The sequence below is a fragment of the Pelobates fuscus genome, chromosome 4 (assembly GCF_036172605.1).
Source record: "Pelobates fuscus isolate aPelFus1 chromosome 4, aPelFus1.pri, whole genome shotgun sequence".
NCBI lineage: Eukaryota > Metazoa > Chordata > Amphibia > Anura > Pelobatidae > Pelobates > Pelobates fuscus.
In genome coordinates, this window is record NC_086320.1 from 361,705,767 (window position 1) to 361,729,157 (window position 23,391).

General features: G+C 43.9%; 1 protein-coding gene across 5 annotated transcripts in view; it reads right to left on the minus strand.

Annotated features, from left to right (window-relative positions):
• WDR37 (WD repeat domain 37) overlaps positions 1-23,029 on the minus strand; it is a 129,906-nt gene extending 106,877 nt beyond the window's left edge. For 2 of the 5 annotated variants that reach the window (XM_063452654.1, XM_063452651.1), the window contains exon 1: positions 22,913-23,029. The gene's annotated coding sequence lies outside the window, so the exon portion shown is untranslated. Of the gene's footprint in view, positions 1-17,631; positions 17,771-22,912 lie in introns of those variants that run through there. The other 3 variants (XM_063452656.1, XM_063452655.1, XM_063452653.1) reach the window with 2 other exon arrangements.
• Positions 23,030-23,391: the final 362 nt, after the last annotated feature.

Sequence of the window (23,391 nt, forward strand, 5' to 3'; positions counted from 1 at the left end):
TGATCAGTTAGCCTATCAGTGGTGCCCCTGCCAAGGCATTCCTGATTCAAAAAACTCAAAGCACAGTGTAAGGAGAGGCGCTGAGCTAAACGGCGCTGCATTACAACACTTTGGGGAAAGCCAGCAGCATAGCTTCTGGATTAAGATGTTATGGTGCACAAAGTTTCGTTTAATTACACTCCTTCCACACTGAACAGTGAAAGGCAGTGCCCCTGCAGTAGACCTTTTTTTTGTGGGCAGTTGTCTGGAGGATGATGAATATGATGTCCCTACTCCAACCACTGGGAACACAAAATTGAATCCCGATCCAGAGGTTAAGACACATTGTGCACCTTTCCAATATTCTAAAGTGTCTTATTTTACCATGCACTACCTAACATCTCTCAAATTTAATTTTCACTTTTAAAGACAACCAGCAAAAATAAAAACACTATAGCATTAGGAGTACAAATATGTATTCATATCGCAATAGTGCCTTAGTCGTCGTTTATATGTTACCAGACCTGAACTGCCAATGTAAAAAAAAAAAAAAAAAAAAGATTTGATTTACCTTTTTTACCTTGCCGGTCGTGCTCTGCTCATGCTCCACCCCTTTGGCCAATATCAAAAGTCGATCTCCAATGCTTTTCCCAAAAAAGCATTGGGAGGCTAGTGTGCATGAGCAGCAAAACACTGTGCTGTGCCGATCAGATGGTTTTGTGAGACTATATGAATAAAATAGTTTTACTCTGCTATTTTAAGGAAGCGCCTCTAGTGGCTGTAATAGTAAAAGCCAGAAGAGACAAGTTAACCCTGCAAAGTAACACTGTTCCTGCAGAACGCCTGTGTTTTCAACTGCAGGGTTAAAGGGGGGAGATGAAGGGGCACATGGCACCCAGACCATTTCATTGAGATTAAAATGGTATAGGTACCTATAGTGTTCCTACAAGTAATTTTAGACCTGGCCTAAAACATACGTGGTGTACAAGCTTTGCTTCTCTCTGAGAAATACGAATACAGCAGAGAAGTCTTAAAAAAACAAAAAACAGCAAAGTTCTGTGTAATGAAATATTAAGCCAGCATTCAACAAATCCCAGGCACCCGGTCACCATGGCGACTAAGAATTTTGTCATTTGCCTGGGGTTTGTCAGCCTGTTCCCTCCCTCTCCTGTTTCTCATCTCTCTATCCCTGCACGCCGGGAGGAAGTGAAGGGAACTGTAACTACTTCCACCCGGCATTAAGGACGCGCAGGGTATGACAATCTGGCAGAACACCAGGTAAAGACGTCTCTGCTCGCCGCCCCCGCACGGCCATTCTGCAGAGTTTCCTGTCCATTGCCCCGAGCAGGTTCGGCACCGGGAGGAAGTAGTTCAGTTCCCTTCACTCCCTCAGGTACACAGAGCTGCACAGGGATACATAGACAGAAGGGGGAGTTTGGACCACCAGCAGCCCACTCCCATCAGCCACATCCAGCCCCACTGTAACCTGCTGCTCAGTTCTACTAGACCCCAGGAAATCCACCATCCAGCGCCCACAAGGTAGGATACAGGAGGGTGGCTAAAATATGTATTATGTGTGTGTGAGTATGTGTGTATCAAATAAAAAAAATAAAACTTTGTGAGTGTGGTAGAGAATGTGTGTCAGTGAGTGTGTGTACATATGCGTGTGTGTGTGTGTGTCTCTGTCAGTGTGTCTGACTGTTTGTGTATATGTGTGTGTCTGTGAATGTGTATGTTTAGGTCAACAGCTTACCTATCTCGCCGCGGCTCGCACAACTCCATAGCAAAGATCAATTATCAACCCATACGAAAACATTAGAAAGCTATTGAGCATGCGCAGCAAAATGCTGCACCAATCAGCATCTCCTCATAGAGATGTATTAAATCAATGCATCCCAATGGGGAACGTTGAGCGCCTCCATGCAGAGACACTTTAGTGGCCGCAACGAGAGGTGTTACTGGGCAGTAATGTAAATAATGCCTTTTCTTTGAAAAGGCAGTGTTTACACTGAATAGTCTGCTGGAACAGGCTATAGACACCAGAGCCTCTACATTGAGCAACTTTTTTTTTTTTAACTGGTTCTTAGATTCAAAGCAAATTTGTCAAGCCCTGGATTAAGCTATACTTTTCAATAGAACATCTTCTCATTGATAGTTATTGCGTGAATTATTTTAGAATACCGTGCCGAGCAAACTAAAGGAACGAAGCAGTGACACACATCAATGCTGTGAACTAACTTATCAAAGATTATTTGGACATACCTGAGCTGCACGCAAAAAATTACTTTTGTAATATGACTATTTACCAGATATGAATGGAATAGTAGAATGTATCTATCATAAATACCTACTGTGTGAGATTGATTTGGATCAGTTGAATTAAAGGAATTCTATAGTGCCAGGAAAACAAGCCAGTTTTCCTTGCACTATAGGCTCCTGCAGGGCCCCCCTCCCTCTGGGCTGAAGGGGTTAAAACACCTTCAGGCCACTTACCTGAATCCAGCGCCGGGATCAGGATCCGCCCACGCTCCTCCCCCACCGACAACAGCCTGCAGGGGAGACCTAATGTGCATGCGCAGAAATGGCCATGCGCGCATTAGACCTCTGCATGAGAAAGCATTATTCAATTCGTTGCTATGGGGAAAGTGACACTGGAGGTTGGTGAGGATGTCCAGCGTCAGATAACGGACCGAAAGTCTGTTTGGATTCCGGAAGCCCTCTAGTGGCTGTCTGTTAGACAGCCACATAGGGCAGACTTAGAGCTGCAATGTAAACATTGCTGTTCTCCGGAACTGCAATAGGGTAACAGCACCGAGACTACTTCAATTAGCTGAAGTGGTCTGGGTGCCTACAGTGTCCCTTTAAATATGTGTTTATCCATTTTGTGCTGGTGAGGTTCTTGGTGTATTCTGAATGAAATGATAAATATTATAGTTTGCCTTAAGAAAAGACATGTCTCAACTTGCAGTTGCAGGAAATCTATTCAATGCAGTATTCAAGTGCTCAGAAATTCAAAAGCAAATATGACCAAATAAAGCTGGTTGACAAATTTCACTAAAATCTAGGGGTCAAAGCCAAATGTTAGAAGCCGGCCATCCCACTGAATAATACTACCTCTCTAAAGCCACTGCCCCTTGCTCCCTCACCAGCCCCCAATGCCTGGTGGTAGTTGGGGGGGCTGACTCCATCTCACCCAGCACCACAATATAAGAAGATGAGGGAGAGAGACATCTCATTCTATCAGTGAGGAAAGGAGAGGGTAAAATATGCTGAACTAAAAACTAACGTGTACCGATGCACACCAAACAAGAGCATAAAATGCCTAACTGGTGATCAGCTATGGATTTTGGTTGCCTGGTCCCAATTCTTGTTTGCCAAAGTAACCCAGAATTGGATATTTTGCAAATTCATGCTGTTTTAGTGTAATATTTGCAACTCTATGGCAAATAAACCCCTATAAGTACAAACCAAGAGGATTCTTTGCATGATTGGAATTTATTTTGGCTAGATGAGGCCAATATTTCAAATATCAGCGTGTGATATAGATAGAGAGATAGCACTTAGCTGTCCAGCCTGACTAATTGGAAGGAGGATATTATATTCCTACTCCAATATCAGTGATAAAATCTAAAATATCAGACAAAAAAAAAAAAACGAAATTTTTCTAATTTTAAAATAGCATGGCATTTCAAATGTTTCCAGTAAACAATACAAGCATAGACGAATCAGATGGCAAAGTAAGCCCTTTTTGTTGGGTAGGTAAGCCCTTGTTTTTCTCATCTTGTTTACAGACACGTGTCTTTATTGCCTAAAGGCACCTTCATGTCTATTTTTAATTTCTGAAAGTATCCAAAAGATGTTACAGAAAAGCACAGCCTCCAAGGTCAAATTAGAAGAGCCTCAAGCTAAAGAAATCTAGGACAAATCTGCTGCAATACAGCTATACATTTTGTACAGAAATATCCAGTCAGGAAAAGACATTGGTTTTATTCTAACACGAGAAAGTAATGTTTTCAGAATGCAAATAAAACAGTATTTCTACCAAGATGATATTTTAGGTCTTGAATAATACTAGGAACAAAGAAGGCACAACATAAACATTTTCACAATATCAACCCAATCTCCTTCCATAACACTGGATGAAAGACCTCGGGCAGTTGCTTTTATCTTCAACTGCAAGTCCAACCCCTCACTCACAGGAGGATGTTTATGTTTGGATTCTCAAAGTACAGTGTCTACACAACAGTCAGGCACATGCATCTTATTTCATTGCATTTACTTTAAAGGATCACTATAGGGTCAGGAACACAAACATGTATTCCTGACCCTATAGTGTTAACACCATCATCTAGCCCCCCTGGACCCCTCATGCCTCCATAAATATAGTAAAAATCTTACTGTATTCAAGCCTGAAGCTGTAACTCTGCATGCTGTTAGACTCGGAAAAACAAGCAGTGTGCTGACATCATCAGAAGTGATAGCCTGATCCACAATGCTTCCCCACAGGATTGGCCGAGACTGACAAGGAGGCAGATCAGGGGCAGAGCCAGCATGATTCAAACACAGCCCTGGCCAATCAGCATCTCCTCATAGAGATTCATTGAATCAATTAATCTCTATGAGGAAAGTTCAGTGTCTGCATGCAGAGGGAGGAGACACTGAATCTTTGGATGCATTTTAGGCAGCCATGACCCAGGAAGGATCTCTAACAGCCATCTGAGGAGTGACCAGTGACGTTATCACTAGGCTGTAATGTAAACACTGCATTTTCTCTGAAAAGACAGTGTTTACAGCAAAAAGCCTGCAATAAGCTGTAGTTGTTCTGGTGACTATAGTGTCCCTTTAAATGAGACAGATGCCTCACTCTGCAGCCTGAGGGGGGAAAAGTAGGTAAATCGGATGTTTTCATGTTTACCTGCTTCTTCCTTTTTATGCTTTCCATGCCCAATCCAGAAAGGATACTGATCTAACCAATGAGTGTCATATCCCTAGGAATGGTGGGAAAATGCATTGGGCATGCCTGACAAATTTATACATGTGCAGCTGGAAACATTCTTCACCTTGCAACATCTGGACAGGGGGAGAAGAAAGAGTGTCCAGGGGCACTGGTGTTGGTTTTCTTTATCCTGCTGCTTGCACAATAATGCCCTGTTTCTGACATGAGAGGACTGGTCTGAAACAGAGATGGGTAAACAGGAGGGCGAGGGGAGAAGGCTGAAGAAAAATCCCCTGGGTGAGAGGTGCGCCCATAAAAGCAATCTGATCAAGTTTATTGTAGGCCTATAAAATGTTTATTATGTACTTTTCAAAAATTTGGTGTCATTATTTTGGTCTGTATATTTATTTAAAAGTGTTTGCTTGCTGGTTAAAAAAAAATAAACCAAAAAAAAAATAAAAAAAACTGTCAACTGCTACATGTTACACATGGGGAGCATTAAAGAAAAAAAAATATGATTCTAGTTTATAATAGATACCAGTCAATCCCGTGATCTCACGCGGTGCCGGGGGGTGGCCAAGAGGCCTGGAATGATCGCTGTATAATGCTGTAAAATTGATTACTGTATAAAGCTTCTAAACTATAAGACGGTGCATGCCAAATTATGCTGCACAGACAGCGAGACACAATACAATGCGCAGACTGGCTGACCAAAAGAACCACAGGAAGTGGCGGGCTGGCCTGTGGAAGGTGGGGGTGACCATGGAAGGTGACATTGGCCCACAAGGTGGACACAAACCCGATGATCCGAGAGACAGACATACCAAGAGGGTGGATTTGACTCTGAAGCAATAGTGACAAGCGCAACTAAAGTCCCGGGAACCCGCACCCAGGGTGGACGGATGACCCACGGGAGTCAAATCAGACCCCAGAAGACCACGTCTGACCACACTTCCCTAACCACACACGAGCTTCACCTAGCACGGGACCCAGACCACTTATATCTAACAACCTGACGCAGGGAAATACATAGCTACCACCAGCTCGAATAGGGAGCACCGACTCCACGGACGGATTGGTTACCTCCGTTATTAATAAAGGATCAGACCCATGTTTACCTCCTATACGAACAGCAGCCACCCAGGGAAGCACTCAATTACTTCCCTTGCGGTTTCACACTTATGTTGCAAATTGCCAATGTTCTGATTGGTGTGAGCATTTCAAAGGGCACTAGGAAGGTCCCCGATTGGAAGAAATCCGCGAATGTTCCCCCTGGATGGCGTTCGTATAACAAACAGGCCGCCACACGCAGAGGCTTCCCTTGCGGTTTATGGTTCACACCTCGTTAGCAAGGTGTGAAGTTCTAACTAAACATTCTAAATGGAGTTTTGGTCTGGTCCCTGTTCGGGAGACGAACAGGCTTTGTTCGAATGTGGTCTCCCGAACGGGGAGCAGGTCAAACACAGAAGAAATCACTAATCCACGGGGAACATATGCAAATATAATTAATACTTTTACGGTTTAACAGTGATCCCGCTACAGACACCCTCTAACAGACCTGCAACTGCACCCTCAGTGGCAACACCTGGATCGAACCCATGGCCACAGGCTATACACTGACACCGCTACGCCTATGGTCCAATAATGTATGGGGCTTGAATGCACCCGAACGTCGTTCCCATCTACTACGCTCCACCTCTTGCACACAGCGCAAAAAAAGAACATCAACGCAGGACGGTGGAACTGGCCCGACGGTGGCCTTCCTGGAGCGCTAGCACAAAGATAACCTGTGTGATGAAACATACAGAGAACTGCTAAAAAACAGACAGAACCTCTGTCAAATTTTATCACAGGGCCTACTACACACTATCCGCAAGTCATGGAAACATTTCTATGAACACTCAAACAAACGTGGCCACTTACTAGCCGGGATGCTCCAAAAACAAAGGTGCATGTGCCACATCACAAAAATCAGAACTAAACCAAACAGCTCCTAGACAGGATAATGAAAGAATTCCATCAATACTACACAGACCTCTGCGACACCAAACACCGTCCAACCGCGATAGCAGATTACCTGCGGTGCCACGTCCAGAGGTCCCTGACAGACGAAAACAGAGAAGAGTTAGAGTCCCCCATCACACAATACTAGAATTACAATACCTCCTGCTCCTTACCTCCACGCCGAGAGCCCCCCGAAATACATGGCACGCTGGGAACAAGGCACCAACACAACTGTTCACGAACCACAATAGGCTAAAATCCACACGCTAGCACTTCAAGGAACGATAAGCATGAAATTACAAGAGCTGAACTGCCCATACGGACAAAAAGCAACATAATAAAGGATTTAAAAAAAACTAATAAATAAAATAACACTTTAAACGGTTCTGGAATATTCATTTAATGATCACCAATACTCAAACTTCTAAACAATTTTTTCCCTCTTAAGTGTTTGCAAGTTTACTTTGTAGTGAAACAATAAGGCAGAATAATATATTATGGTTTCTCAGGTGTTAAATGCTGCACTGCTTTCACTGATTCCAGGAAAAGTGGGGGCCGTAAAAAAAAAAAAAAAATAGTGTGCTCTTTCTTGGAAATTATAGAAGGCTTAACGGACTGAATCAACCCACTGAGCTAATTTTACGCAAGATTGGGCTGAATGTTTATGAATGATTTTAATCACCGACGTAGGAGTATCCTGGGAACAATCGGAAAGCAGTGGAACGCGGTAAATAATACGTACTCGAAGAACAGGAATGTATCAAGGGCAGAGAAAGCGAACTCAGGGAAGAGACTTTTGGCACTAGAAATGTGTTGTTCTATTTTACAGGAAGTGAGGCCCAATTTTTTTTTCCGATCAGAAACACTATAGAGTAATTTTAAAATAATGAGCACAAACTAAAACTGGATTTAATTCCATGAACCCACGCTCTATTGTTTTCAAAGGAATAACTGTAATAAGAATATAGCAGAATACAAAATACATGATTATTCACTAAAGTGTGAATTGGCTGAAACTAAAAGTGAATTGAAAAAAGTTACAATGATTTGGCTATTTCAAATCAAAATTCACTTTCATTTCCCTACAATTCACACTTAATAGTAATATTAATGACCATAATAGTCTCCAAATTCTGCTAGATAATGATTTAGTCAGGGTATAAAGCAATGATGGCTAACTTTGACTTTCAAGTTTCTGATTCACATTTCCAAGGCTGGCGGAGCATCATGGGGGATGGAGTTCAAAATTATCAAAAAGGTACCGAGGTTACCCATGACTGGTATCGGTGAAATTATTTTTACAATATGGAGAGAAATAATTCTAATGGTGCACTCTGGAAGATATCCACAATGTATTGGCCATTATCCCATTGTACAGCGCTACAGAATCTGATGGCGCCATATAAATAATAATCAAGAAATTATAAAATATTTTTAAAATATAAAAGTATTTAGAAACAAAATACTTTTATATTATTATTGTTTAGGCAAAGAAATTATAGATTTGAAAATTCTGCAACTCAGCTAGTCACTTTGTGACTATTTTTGCATTAACTGTGCAATTATGAATTAATTTTATTGTTTGTTTGTAAGTAAATCCCATTATGTTAAAGATCGTCCCCTTACGAAAGAAAAAAAACACAATACCACCAATGTAAAGTTTACACCCTTCACCACAAATAGCTGTAAAGGTTATGTTGCCAGGCGTGCCCCGATATCCTCCCATGGTAAGTAGTCAAATTCTCATAGAACGCTTTGACAACTTACCTGCGGTCCACCAAGCACCCACTGCCACCTCCTCTGTAGCCAGTAGCTCCAGGAACTGTGTTAGGTCTGGCAGTGCATGAAGGTGCTCCTTGGCTAAGAGCGCTCAGCAGACACCCTCCACTAATGAGTCGTCCTGCACAGCAAGGCTTAGATCGGCGGAGCTAAAGGAAACTCCCTGCAGGAGCTTCCAGCTCCAGTAGAGGAGTCAACCAGGGCTCAGCAGACTCCAGGTAAGTTGTTAATCCATTCTCAAAAGGTTTAACTACATACCCTGACACCATAATCACTACAACATGCTGTCGTTGTTATGGTGCTTACAGCAAGGTATTTTAACATAGGAAGAATAGCACACAAAACAATGCATGAAACAGTTATTTAGGGTATAGACTGCTGTTCACAGGGACACAACGAATGTAAATCTTATTTACTTTATCAAGTGTTATTCGTCCTTTGTTTACAATAATAATTGGGCATTCATTTTTTTTTTAAATAAATAAAAAAAAAAAGGTTGCACATATATTGTATCTCTTATTTTGCAAACCTTCAGGCTGGGTCAACAACTCAACACACAAAATGGATTCAAAAAAGCTTCAACTCCCCTAATTTGTATTATTCTTCCTTTTAGCATTCCCGCTGACCGGGCTGTGTACCAGGGCTGTGTCAGACACAGCTGACCGGGCTGTGTACCCGGTCTGTGTACCAGACCGGGCTGTGTCATTACGTCTACCAGAGCACCGCTTTGTGATTACCGTATGCACATCTGTTTCTATATTGGATGCTCCAATTCTCTGATTCTATATCAATGTCCTTTAACTAGTGAACCTGCTCTGTGCAGTTTGCATAGCTGATTTAACAAAACATTGATTTAGGCTCAAAAATGGTATTAAGAACACCGACAGGAAGGACCACCAAGTCCTTAGAACACAGTAAAATGATGGGAGAAAAAAAAAAAAAAAAAAACCATGGGTAATTAACATTGGTTAGACCATGGTAATGCAATCTAAAAAAAAACTTGTCTGAAAAAGTAATTTTCTAAACCTTTAAGCTATACATTTCACAGAAAATGTATTGGCTTAAAGAGACCCTCCACTACCCAAATGGACAAAAAAACAACAACAAAAAAAAAGGGGGGGGGGGGGAGGTTATCTGACCAACTGCTGCTCAACCTAACTTCCCTGCTGCTGTGACTGCTCTGGGTGACAAGGAGTCAGGCAAGTTAGGTTAAGCAGCAATTGGTCACAAACTTGTTTTTAAAAAGTCTAGTTAGTTAGTATGGCAATTCCTCACTGGGTTAAATGTTACACTGTGGAACAGAAAAGCACTTGATTAAAACCATGCAGTTATATTTTAAAATAACACAAAAGGAAATTAAGTGCTGGAACAGTTCTGTTAGCAGCAACAGGCCTGCCAAGGTTTTCTTTTCTTGGCTGAAGAAGTGATAATAGATTGTAATACGACCAACCTATTGCAATCTATTACGCAGTTTTATTTACTTTTCCTTTTTTTTTTTTTTTACAATCTTTATTTAAGAATGTTTAAACGCCAGAAACAAAAAAATAAAAATAAAGATAGTCCACACATTTGAAAATGATGTGTACTCTAAGCAGGACAAGGATTACAGCTGGTTAAATATACACCATAATCTTGGTTGAGTACTACCAGTACTACAAGAGAGACAGAGAGGGAAAAAATGGTGGGAAAGAGGAGAGACCCTGGGGGTGGAGTCCAACAGTTCCTTACCAAACAACTGCACAGGTCTACAGGATCATGGTGTAAACCAGGGCTGTCCAACCTGCGCCCAATCCCCCCCCCCCCCCCCCCCCAGATGTGGCTGGACTACACCTCCCATGATTCTTTCAATGAAACAGATAGCCAGGGAATCATGGGAGTTGTAGTTCAGCAACACCTGGGGGCCGCAGGTTGGACAACCCTGGTGTAAACACTATTCACCTCTGAGGGCATGAGAAACGGGATTGCCCCTCTTCCAAATATAGAACCACAAAGCCCTCGAGATATTCAAGTAGTTCTTTGTTCTACCTACCGTATACACGAGTCTATAAGTCGAGTGCAGTTTTTGACCATCAATTGTGAAATATGCTATGACTCGTGGTCTAGGGTTCTGCATTCAAATGGAATTGTTCCCCTTCTGTTCGGTTACCGAACAGACTCTGTATGGCCCCCCTTGTTAACATCTCGTAATCACCAACCACCCTTGTTAACCACAAACAAGCATTCCCTGGGTGGCCGTCATTCGCATATACGAACGCACGTGTTCAAACAATCTTGACTCCTGAACGCAGGCAGCGGTACAAGGCCGTTGACGGCATGGATCTCTGAGTCGGCTACGCAAGCCCGCGAACCCCGCTGAAACTTGTACCCCTGCCCATTCGACTTCCCGAACAGCTAGGAGAATGGCGTTCGGGAGTCGGAATTCTAAACTAGCACTGACCGTGGATAAGTCGACTGGGTTTTAAAATGAAGTTTACGACTAAAATTTCTCAACTTATAAACAAGTATATACGGTAGCACTGATTCGGTCTGTTCCACCATCTACTGTCCTATACATGCAAAGCCAGCCAGCCTAAAGGCAGTGTTTACATTGAAAAGCCTGCAGGGACAGGCTATAGACACCAGACCAACTACATTAAGCTGGAGTGGTTCTGGTGACTATAGTGTTAATTTAAGAACTGCATTTTTCTTTTAAGTTGGCTCCTAGATTCCAAACAAATTTGTCAAGCCCTGTGCCAATAGGTTGACTTCTTACATGGGGGTCCACTATGCAGCCATCACTCCCTTTCTAACAGCAGGAGCTTCCGTCATTGAGCTATGCTCAGCAGTGCGCATGGCTTTGCTTATTGGCTGAGTGGGATCAGCTGACACTCTCCACTAAGGAGCTGGCTGTCCTAAGCTCCCATCAGAAACTTTTAACTCCACACAAAGGAACTTACCTGGACACCAGGCAAGAAGTTTAACAATTTACTATAGATAATAGACAGGGCACCTTACACCCCTGCCCTTCTGGAGTTTATGGGATACGTAGATTAGCCGTTGGCAACAGTTCCACTCATCACATAAAATGACTAACACGGGTGCCAAAGCTGAACGCAGCAGCAGCATCACAGAATTCTGTTAAACGACATTTTGGAGTATGCTAGAACCAGTGTGTTCCTATCCAGCGTAAGGCTGACTGAGTCATGCGAGTTCGTTCAAACTTTGAAAGTGTCAAGCACAGCCAACAATGAGCTAGGATCTAAAGTGTTAGATAGCATTGGAACTATACACTTTCTGCAGTTGATAAAACTGCATTAGCTACAATTTGCCATCTCAAAATATTTCCCTGAGAGGTGCACTTTAACCTCCCCTGCAAGAAAGATCACAATCACAGTCTGACATGCACAGAGTTTCAATCTCAGTCCCAAAGAGAATATTTATAACAGGCAGCATCTTCATTAAGCACTTTAATCATTTAAACTAATTTCTCCTCATTTATGCATTTAGAGCTCTTGGGCATTAAGCAGACTATCATTCCACTGAGAAAAGGAAAAACAAATACAATAAAGACATTGCTTCCTGCAAGCAGCCGGTGTTATCAGCTACTGAACTACTCAAGACTTTTAGCCACGGGGATTAAAAGAAAAAAAAAAGAAAGAAAATCATTTTTAAAAAAGAAAGAGGGCCTTAGGTAGCTTAGCTCGGTATCGTAGCAAAACAGAAATACTTATCTTCTCTTAGTTCAATGCCTGCCTCTGTCACACACCATCAGAGCAAAGTTTTTCAGAAGACATGGCTGTGATACTGAAAGACGTATTAAATATTCTTGCTTGGGTTTTATGGTTTCTATGGCAATCATCGGCAGAGAGTAAAATCTACTGTACAGATAGAATGGAGTTGGGAGACTATTCCTAAAACAGAATGGTATATTATGGAGCACAATAGAGCTGCCCAAGGGTTATTCATTAAATGTAACTTTTTTGGGGGGGAATTCACCGGGAATTCTAAATTGAATTCATAAAAAAGTTGAGCAGGAAATACAGCTGAATTTGAGAATTATTCCAATTTGCCCATTTTTGGTAAAACGATGTAAGTGCTTTGCTAATAAGACCTTTAACCATTTTATATAAACCATGATATTATAGGAGAGGATGTTGAACGTTGTAGTCCCGTAGAGGCCTTAAAAGCATGACACTGCGTTAATAAAGTAGACCTGACATATACATTCATAATTAAAAACCAGCTACCAGCTGTTGTATTTTTTTTTTTTCCTTGTTTTAAGTTTATAGTACAGAGGATAAAAATGCTCTCAACAATGAACAATGTAAATTCAATCCCGTTGTGCAAGAAGATTACTCTGGCATAAGTGGTCTCGTGGGATCTTCCTCTGTGTACCATTTCCCAGGATGGCTACAGATAGAAAGCACTATAATTACAATAGAAAGTCATTATTAAAAAGAAAACACAGAATTGACTTATCAGTTATCGATCGCTTTATTTATTTTTGATGATTGTCAATAGACAGCCTAAGTTCAAGATAGATAGTTGTCTGGGTGGTACTGTCGCTTCAAATGCCAAAAAATATATTATGATTGAATTACTTTGAAGAAGGACAAAAAAAAACAACAAAAAAAACGCACGTACAAAAACAAGACTGTATTTATCTAGCAATCAGGAGAATTGGCCATGTTCGATTTAAAGGACCACTGTAGTGCCAGGAAAACACTAGTTTTTCCTGGCTCTATAGGGACTCTAGGTCCCCCCCCCCCACCCTTAGGGTCCCTCTCCCGCCGGGCTCTAGGGGGAGGAAGGGGTTAAACACATACCTTTTCTCCACTGTCGGGCTCCCTCGGCGGTGGGGACTCTCCACCTCCTTTTAACATCATCGGCTGAATGCGCATGCGAGGCATGAGCCGTGCACGCATTCAGCCAGTCCATAGGAAAGCATTCCCTATGCTTTCCTATGGACGCTGGCGTCTTCTCACTGTGAAAATCACAGTGAGAAGCGCCTCTAGCGGCTGTCAATGAGACAGCCACTAGAGGCTGGATTAAACCATATGTAGACATAGCAGTTTCTCTGAAACTGCTATGTTTACAGCAGAAAGGGTTAATCCTAGCTGGACCTGGCACCCAGACCACTTCATTAAGCTGAAGTGGTCTGGGTGCCTATAGTGGTCCTTTAATACCGATCTGATAACTTAAGCTGTAACGTACCACGACTCTCTACAAATGTGGATGGTAAATGTGGGTGCATGTTTATTTATTCTCAACTCCTGCAGCATTGGGAGTGGTTATAAAGTCATGACCAGAAATTATCTATGGGAATGCAGACCTGGCAATAGGCAATTCAAACGTTTCAAAATGAGTTTTTACAGAGATAAGAGTAGAACGTAAAAAAGGCATTGCTTCCATGTCCTCTGCCTGTCAAGTTTAGTCCCAGCCCATTTTTCAGTCTCACAATAGGAAGATGTTGTTACCACTAGGGGGGTTTAAAAGAGAGACTTCGGTTTTTTGGGGGGCGGGGCCTAGCTAACATGGCCGACGGACGTGTTTGAGGGGAGCTCCTCACACAATCAAAGCGAAATCTGCAAAAAGACAGCTCAGAAACCGCTAAACTGAGGCTTAAGCACTTAAACCTAAATCGCACACTGAAGGGGAACTCTTATAAGCGACTGAGGAGCACCGTCCACTATCCGCGACCAGAAATACTCACAGCGGCCTACCTGAATGGCGGACCACATGGATGGGAGGCACGGACGGTCTTCCAGCCACCCGCCGTCACAGCACCATAACCGACCCGAGCTGGGCGCTCATCTGGAGGAACTCCTCCATAGCCTGCCATATACCCAGGGAAAAGATCGGAATCCGGCGGAACCCTGGGCCCACGATCCTGTTGATGGGATCAATGGCAAACGGGCTCGAGCACCTACCAAGGCCTCAGGCCGAAGACAGGCGATCCCTGAGCACAGTGACACCGCAGCATCGACGAAAATCAGCCGACCTCACCATCGGAGAAGACACATCTGCAGACCGGAATGGACCTCTGACATGGCAGAGCTCCACGAGGCTACCACCCCGAGGCACAGCAGACGAGCCCCCGGCAGCCGAACAGCACTCATACCCTGCGGAGTGGGCTGAGCCCATTGATAGACACTAACGGACATGTCGGCTACAGCCTGGCGACATGACTAGCGCTTAGCTAGGACTTGGGAAGTAAATTTTTAACAATGCCTATTGAGTTCCTTAAGTTTGTTCCTGTACATTGCCTCCATTGACCAGCCCAGCACGACCCTATAGGGTTTCTTGACACGCAAGTAATATGCTATAACACTGCCTAAACCAGTTAGCCTAACCAGTTTACTTATGCAGATCTTGTACCCCGTGAGCACAGCATATCCGCATACCCTATCGCATTTGCACGGCCTCATACCACAGCATAGCGGGTTTCATGAACGATAATTCAGCCCTGCTGTGTGTTAATTTACTCTACTATAACCATGTCACAATTCTATAACATATGTGCGGCTTGGCTAGCGCCTTAAACACTGAGCTACAGGCTCTTGTACATGCGTAACAGGTTAGGCAGTAGCCACTTGATGGGCCTGCTCTAGATTTAACGCATTTATATGTTACTGATAATATGTCTTAAGACTAGTATGATAAATGGTGCCTTAGGCGGAGGTCAACGTCATTTCACGAGATAACACGCTACCAGTCAGACTGTAAACACTGCACGGGATTTCCTGCATATTTACACTGCATTCATTGCTATTACTGTACATCCCACTGTTGGGCTAGAATACTTTTGATTACTTTTGTTTACCTTGTTTTTATTTAGTCTCCACAGGCCAGCTTTAGCCTGTATAGTTCAGCCTGTATGTTCTTATTTAATCATTGGATTCCCACTAGACTAGGCGACTCACATTAACCTATAAAATGAAGCAGCCACCCATGGGAATATACAATGTTGTTTTTTCTTCACTGTACATTTGCATCAATTACCAGACATGTATATTTCCTTTTCTTCCTTTCTGTAACCCTCACTCAATGCTTCAATAAAACAAAGATTGACAAAAAAAAAAAAAAAGAGAGAGACTTCTTCCTGAATCATGCTGTGGATACTGGAGGAGAAGGATGAGGATATGCTACAAGAGGAGGCCATTTCTTACTATATCTTTCTATTTCTTCTTACAGCATCAGAGATTTAAAAGGCACTTTCCTCTTTCGGACTCAGTAGAAAGCTGGAAGTTACTGCAAAACCAATACTGACTTGACTATGACTTCACATACTCTCAGCAACTTTTTTTCAAACAGCAAGGGGGAGGGTTGGGGGCTGAGATGCGGTTTCAAGATGGACATCTACCCCATATATACAGATCTTCAATTGGTACTCGAGGGTAGCGTATTATACATCGGTTGATAAAAATAAAATTACTTAATGAGAATAAAGTTTTAAACAAAGAACATTTTGTGATAGTGCCCCTTTAACATGAAAACCTTCTTACCGAATACACATTATGAAGATTTATGTTCGTTGTAACATTTAAAAAACAAACAATCCTGGCCATCCCAACCCAAAAATGACTGAATAAAAAAATAACAATATATTAGCATTACAATCACCGTAATGGAAACTCGAGGACATGCAAAGGCAAGAATAAACTGGACTGGGAAACATTTAAGCAGCCACCACCCTCTCTGCACATGTTCCTCAAAAAGTACTGTTTAGTTCAAAAGGATTTCACCAGCAATAGACGTGTTGCTTACTTATACTTAACCAAGTACACAGATTACTAACCCTTTGAATGCCAGTGGTCTGCCCAGTGCATTCAATTACAAGAAATGATCAGAGGTGGTTAATTTACCCTATTTGCTATGATAAGATGAAAGACTTAAAAGGGGCTCTCTAAACATTTTAGTATCCACCACACTGTAGTGTTATGGTGCAAGCAGTGCCATCGTATCGTCGTCCCCGCATCTTTCTCAACTTAAGCAAAGAGCTTCCTGGGCGCAGTGGAGGCTGAATATAGCATCCAGTGGATGCCATGTAACCAGTCAAACCGTTACCAAATGGTTTGACTCAGAGGTTATGGTGTGTGTAATGTTCACGACACTTGGCTAATGCTAAAGTGGATTTCTGCAGTAGCCAATACGCATATGGTTGGCAGCTCCTGGCTGAGCGCATCAGGGGTAGGTTAGCATTACGTTATTTACAATAAACATTGAATAGGCTAACAAGGAAGTTTACTTCTGCACTGAGTGTCAGGAGAGGGGTTGGGCTGTGGGATCTAGGAGAGATATTGCAAATGACATTGCACAGTATGGAATATAACGGTCCAGAAGAAGCTACAAACACTAAATTAATAAGGAATCTTTGTCGTAAGACATGAATGTTGTAAGACCGTGTCCTGTTCAAAAATGGTTTAAGAGAAAAATAGCTGCGAAAATCACTTGGTATTTCAAGTATGTGAGGCTGGTGATAGAATACCAAGGGTTAAAGCGGCCGGCTATACATTGTCCCAATGGCTTCCTGATTAAAATAAATAATATATGTCAAATATCTCACCTGCTGACAATACTACACTGCTAACTGGATTCCGCGGCCTGGCTGTATAACTTGACTGAGGGCTGCCTGCCACAGCATTCAGAACAAAACTGGAAACAGGGTAGGTAGACGGAGGGGAAGGGGTGCACAACATGTAGACAGGTTTCCATGTTGTTCGCTAAAATAAATCAAATATAATTTACTCAAAAAATACACTTTTACTTGTTAACAGACTTTTTGATCCAATTTCTGGAATTAAGTTTATAGAGACTGTTTCAGTCAAAAACACTGGTTGTAAAACTACTTTTACACATGAGTTGTATCCATATAAAAAGGTGTATAGAACACTGATGTGCTTCAGCATACTCCTAATGCACCAGAGTTGTCACATGACCACATCCCAACACACCTAACTAAAGTGCGACAGACAGAAAATTGCTGGGTCCTCTTTCAGCCATGGCCACCGTCTCTTGTAAGGACCTTGGAACTCAGTAGCAATACCCCAGAAAGCATACAAGATCTCGTTTCTGCCTGTGAGGACCAAACCTACAGGAGACAATGTATCAAAGTATTCAGAAAAGTGTCTTATTTATGAACTTGGTATAAATATTGTCAGCTTTTATCATCCATTTAAAAAACGACCTCCAAATTTAGTCAGAAATAAATTGAAACCGAAAAAAAAAAAAAAATGTTTCATGGATAAGTTTGGGATTTTTGCTGGAATAAAAAAAAAAAAAAAAAAAAAACATTCACGAGCTATTCATGTCCAATTCAGGCATAATTTAGAGCATTTTGGAGCCAATTTATTTCCAGCTTAGTTTCAGTGTAATTCGATTTTATTTGTCAATCTGGAAGCTGGTAAATATTGTAAAAGTCTGTCAACAATCATAATGCTTTTCAAACCAATGCTATCATATTTCCTTAGCTGATAATCCTATGATGCAGATAACAGCTCATCAACATAATCTCACTGGCTACAGGTAGGAACGAGTGATATGAAAATGCCATCACCACATAAAGCAGACTTCAATGGAATGGAAATGAAAATGTAATCCTCACAAGGAATTCTGCCATACAAACAGAAAAACTCACCTAAAGCCCCACTTAAAGGCTGACTCAAAGCACCATGAGCAATTAATTGATCTGAAATTGAATTTTAAAAAGGTGACAATCTGTATATTCCCAACACTATAGTTCTAAAATAGCTATTTAGGTTCTGGCCCCTATTCCCTTCGGTTAAAAAGGTGATTTACTCAGCTGTTTTCCCAGCATCAGAAGGAGTCCGGTCTTGGCTGAGGTCATCAAATTTTATGATCTCAGGCAATCCAATGATTTCATATAGGATATAGTGCATGCGCGACAAAACAGCACTGCTTCAATAAAGCATATGGAGAAAGTTCAGCGGCTCCATCCAGAGGCCCGTCTAACTGACTGCCACTGGAGGTGTCCATAGGCAGTAAAGTAAACACTGCCTTTTCTCTGCTTACATTAAAAAGCCTGCAGGGACATACTATACTCATTAAGCTGTAGTTGTTCTGGTGAATAGTGTCCCTATAATGGTATACATAAAATCAACCTTGGAAGAATGACAGACCATGGTAGCAACAGAGTGTAAATAATCAAAGTAGGGTAAGCACTATTCCGACACAGGAAGTATCTTGTTTAAAGGGTATAGGCAGCACACCTAAATGGAGAGGGGTCCCCTCAAAATAAGTGTAATAAAAAAGAAAGAAAGAAGGAAAGGGTGCACCTTAAAAAGGAGTGATATTGAAAAAAAAAAAACCCACTTTATATGAATAACTAATATAATATAGTCCAAGTAACTTTTAACACTAGTCCAGAATAGTGTGATCCACAGCATTATCCAAGTGCATCTATATTCTGTACTATTGGAGTCTTTTCTTTTATGTTCCATTGAATTACAAGCCTACAATCGTGATTACCCATCCCATTTGCTGTTCCACAAAGAACTCTCTCTACTGCTGTGGATCACACTATTCTAGACTAGTGTTAAGTTACTTGGACTATATTATATTATTTATTCATATAAAAAGTGTTTTTTACAATATCACTCCTTTAAGGCGCACCCTTTCCTTCTTTCTTTTTTAGCAACAGAGTGTGACTGCATGATTGTGACACAGTTCGAACACTCTCTACAAAATCATTTCACCAGAAATATGGCTCATTTTATTATATAAAATGTCACACTTAAAAACTGCAATTTGCTAAAATCGATGAAGAGTATGCTATATCTCTCCATTAAAAAGACATGAACATTTTAAGTACCTTCTGTAAGGGGGCAAGTATACAAATATTCGTTTGTAAAAAAAATATAACATTATGTAGACACTTGCCTTTTCTCCTATTGAGAAAAAGAAAATCACAAGCTATTCACAAGCCAGATTGAATAAATAATATATATGTCTCTCATGTCATATTTCCTGCATTGCCTGTATGCACCATTTATTTTACTCTAGAAATATTATGAGGCTTATGCACTAATCCAATGACTGCAGTGAATTGCAAACGGAATTTGGAGTTTTCCCAACATAACAGCTGAAGTGGAAAGAAAATGTTTGGAGAATGTTTCCAATTTGACTTTTTTGGCCAAAATTCCAATTCCATTTTCCTAGATTAGTGGGTAATACAATATAATATATGGTATACTGGAAAAATGCAGGATTTGGGAAAAAAATGTCCCAACTCGGCTATATTCACAGCTTGGCTATTTTATGCCACAATTTGTTGATCCATTTTCAGTTCTCTATAATCCATAATATGGTTAAAATAAACTATAAAGGAATTGCTGTCTACAAATCTACATGTTTACACATCCCATTAATGTGTCATATACTGGATGTACCTATATTTGGAAACTGTCACACACCTGCAATTATTTAAACTATACTTTGGATTAAATTACCATGTATACACCTTCCTGCAATATGCTTGTAATTTAATCTCATGCCTAATAGAAGCAATAGTCTCATGTAACAAGCATCATGTATAAATCAAACAAACAAAAAAACACAAACACACAAACCAGTGCAGTCACGTAGCTGTACAAGTGCATGCAACTGAACAGGAGTAATATCAAAAGGTTAATGCAACTAGCGTAAAAAATATTTGTAAACACACCGCTGCACTGCAGACATTATGTAGGTATAACGGTTAAAGATATGATAATCAATAATATGGACAATTAAAAAACAGCCCAAACATTGCCAACAATAACATCTAATCGGTCACTAGGTTATCAGCACATTCAAAATAGGCTACACAACTCCCAAAAGGCTCAGCCAGTGCCAACATGTCATTAACCATATTACAAGCAAAGCCAACCTCTGGCTGTGAATTCTCATGAGTCAACTATACAAAACATTGCTTCCTGCTGCGTAAAAAAAAAATGCCTAGTGTAAACAACCTCTGGCCACAAGGATGCAGTGAGCTATATCTCTCATGATGCATAGCCAGCATCATAGAAGTCAACATCCATGCATCTGGAGTGCCTGTAACCTAATGATAGCTGACCAGCACTTCAGATGGTGTACACTATGTTTATTAAGACATCCAGATCAGTATTCCATATTTTAAGAAATGCATTTCCCATAATGCTCAGCTACGACTTGATAGCACAGCTGTTGCGGCCTATATTTCCCTTGATGTTTTGACAGGTTTGGCACCGCCACCATGGATGGACCAGTGTTCCCATGGTACACTGGAATAATGTGATAGGTTTTTGGGCACTGCCTTTTCCATGATGCTACTCAAAGGTTGCCATACCTGCTGGTGAGCCCTACGTTACCCAGAATGCACAGCTACCTTGGTCACTCCCGCTCTAGTAAGACTACATTTCCCATGATGCAGCACAGCTGGAAACATGCTCCACAATACCTGGATGGCTAAGAGTCAGCTTTCACTGCCTTAAAAGCACTCATCCCTGCAACATAGGGACATGCACAGAGTAGATCAACAGCTGGAATAACTGTCATTATGCTTTGCTAATATTAAGGATGGCAGAGCATCATGGGATTCTTAGTTCTAGCAGCAGGTGACTTGTGGCCAGCTCTGCACTGACACCATATATTACAGTCTCCAAGATGGTGACAGATCCATCCCCAGCAGCCACCCTCCAGCTACTGTGTGCCCAATCCTAAGCAGCCACCCTCCAGTCACGGCTCCTGTTTACCCCATCCCCAGCAGTCACCCTCCAGCCATGGTTAGTGAGCCCCATCCTCAGCAGCCCCCCTCCAGTTATGGCTCCTGTGTGCCCCATCCCCAACAGCCCCCCCCCCCTCCAGCCATGGCTCCTGTGTGCCCCATCCCCAACAGCCCCCCCCCCCCTCCAGCCATGGCTCCTGTGTGCCCCATCCCCAACAGCCCCCCCCCCCTCCAGCCATGGCTCCTGTGTGCCCCATCCCCAACAGCCCCCCCCCCTCCAGCCATGGCTCCTGTGTGCCCCATCCCCAACAGCCCCCCCCCCTCCAGCCATGGCTCCTGTGTGCCCCATCCCCAACAGCCCCCCCCCCCCTCCAGCCATGGCTCCTGTGTGCCCCATCCCCAACAGCCCCCCCCCCCTCCAGCCATGGCTCCTGTGTGCCCCATCCCCAACAGCCCCCCCCCCTCCAGCCATGGCTCCTGTGTGCCCCATCCCCAACAGCCCCCCCCCCTCCAGCCATGGCTCCTGTGTGCCCCATCCCCAACAGCCCCCCCCCTCCAGCCATGGCTCCTGTGTGCCCCATCCCCAACAGCGCCCCATCCCCAACAGCCCCCCCCCCTCCAGCCATGGCTCCTGTGTGCCCCATCCCCAACAGCCCCCCCCCCCTCCAGCCATGGCTCCTGTGTGCCCCATCCCCAACAGCCCCCCCCCCCTCCAGCCATGGCTCCTGTGTGCCCCATCCCCAACAGCCCCCCCCCCCCTCCAGCCATGGCTCCTGTGTGCCCCATCCCCAACAGCCCCCCCCCCCCTCCAGCCATGGCTCCTGTGTGCCCCATCCCCAACAGCCCCCCCCCCCCAGCCATGGCTCCTGTGTGCCCCATCCCCAACAGCCCCCCCCCCCCAGCCATGGCTCCTGTGTGCCCCATCCCCAACAGCCCCCCCCCCCAGCCATGGCTCCTGTGTGCCCCATCCCCAACAGCCCCCCCCCCCAGCCATGGCTCCTGTGTGCCCCATCCCCAACAGCCCCCCCCCCCAGCCATGGCTCCTGTGTGCCCCATCCCCAACAGCCCCCCCCCCAGCCATGGCTCCTGTGTGCCCCATCCCCAGCAGCCCCCCCTCCAGCCATGGCTAGTGAGCCCCATCCCCAGCAGCCCCCATCCCCAGCCATGGCTAGTGAGCCCCATCCCCAGCAGCCCCCATCCCCAGCCATGGCTAGTGAGCCCCATCCCCAGCAGCCCCTCTCCAGCCATGGCTAGTGTGCCCCATCCTCAGCCATGGCTAGTGAGCCCCATCCCCAGCAGCCCCCCTCCAGCCATGGCTAGTGAGCCCCATCCCCAGCAGCCCCCCCTCCAGCCATGGCTAGTGAGCCCCATCCCCAGCAGCCCCCCCTCCAGCCATGGCTAGTGAGCCCCATCCCCAGCAGCCCCCCCTCCAGCCATGGCTAGTGAGCCCCATCCCCAGCAGCCCCCCTACAGCCATGGCTAGTGAGCCCCGGTATCCCCCGCTGTGCCCGGCCCTGCACTGCACTGACCTGTGTGAGAGCCTCAGTGATGGCAGCCTCCTCCTCCTTCTCCTCACTCCCCTGAACACCGAGCAGCAGCTCCGGACATTTGCCTTGACAACGGAAGTCCCTCCCCCTCCCCCATTCCTAGACTGTCACAGACAGCTGCTGGAGCCCGCGCTGATTGGACGCCCAGCTTGTCGAACACAGTGACTGCTATTGGCTGCGAGCGCCGTCTGTCAAGCTCTCCTACACAGACCCTGCCCCGCCCATCCACTGCTGTCATGTGGGCTAGACATGGAGAGTAATTGAGGAGCTGGGGGGGGGGATCACTCAGAGCTGGGGGGGGAGGATCACTCAGGGGCCACACTCAGAGCTGGGGGGGGGATCACTCAGGGGTCACACTCAGAGCTGGGGGGGAGGATCACTCAGGGGCCACACTCAGAGCTGGGGGGAGGATCACTCAGGGGCCTGCCCCGCCCATCCACTGCTGTCATGTGGGCTAGACA